This window comes from Alligator sinensis, unplaced genomic scaffold (genome assembly GCF_000455745.1).
Source record: "Alligator sinensis unplaced genomic scaffold, ASM45574v1 scaffold28_1, whole genome shotgun sequence".
NCBI classification, from domain to species: Eukaryota; Metazoa; Chordata; order Crocodylia; family Alligatoridae; genus Alligator; species Alligator sinensis.
In genome coordinates, this window is record NW_005842133.1 from 946,943 (window position 1) to 947,740 (window position 798).

The following is a 798-nucleotide window of genomic DNA, read 5'->3' on the forward strand; positions in this document are numbered from 1 at the left end:
CCCCTGAAACCCTAATGCCAGTCCTAAACAGCTCACGAAGCAGGCAGAAACCAGTAAACAACACAACGTTATTCCACCCCTACTAATAGTTTTTAAGACAGATATAATTTTTAGCAGTGACGCAGTTGTATACTCATTTGGCATGTCCCCTGCTAGCTAGCTTCCCTAAATTTAATTTAAATGTTAGTGAAGGCCAATAGGTTATAACCACCAAGATATAAGATAAAAAGATAGTGGGTAAAACTCCTTATGGAGTCACGCCTGTGAAGTGCAGAATATGGCCCACACTCTTATAGCAGAGAAAGAAAAGCAAGCTGCACTTTGCATTACCTGGGGGCTGCCCGTCCCTCATGTTATTCTCATCCACCAACTGAGAATTCCTGTAGCAAACTGACGTGTTACAGCCATAGAGCTCCCGGGGTCAGATTCCTTGCACTTCACTGCTATCCAGCATAGTGTTCTCAAACATAAGCCAATTCACATTAATAGAACACTTTCATGTGATCCAGGGGGAAGAAGATCCATCCACCAACAAGTAAAGCAGTGCAGAAGGTTATAACCTCAGGGACAGAGTGGAGTACTCTTTTGAATTTCACTCTAGAGAAAAAATTGGGTAAGTCATCTTTTCACTAATCCTTTTAATAGAGCACAGCTTGTTAATGTGGATTTGAGCATTACAAAAGGGCAAAGCTTTTCTGCTTACCAGAAAAATTAAAGGCTCATTTCAGGCTTTATGAATTCATAAACTTTTGCAACGTTTGTTTTATAATCTGCATAACTTAAAAAGTAAAGCTTCAG

General features: G+C 40.1%; 1 protein-coding gene across 28 annotated transcripts in view; it reads left to right on the top strand.

Annotated features, from left to right (window-relative positions):
* The first annotated feature begins 476 nt into the window (after positions 1–476).
* TACC2 (transforming acidic coiled-coil containing protein 2) overlaps positions 477–798 on the top strand; it is a 231,758-nt gene continuing 231,436 nt past the window's right edge. For 16 of the 28 annotated variants that reach the window (XM_025205901.1, XM_025205908.1, XM_025205899.1 and 13 more), the window contains exon 1: positions 479–613. The gene's annotated coding sequence lies outside the window, so the exon portion shown is untranslated. Of the gene's footprint in view, positions 614–798 lie in introns of all 28 variants that reach the window. The other 12 variants (XR_003094403.1, XR_003094406.1, XR_003094404.1 and 9 more) reach the window with 2 other exon arrangements.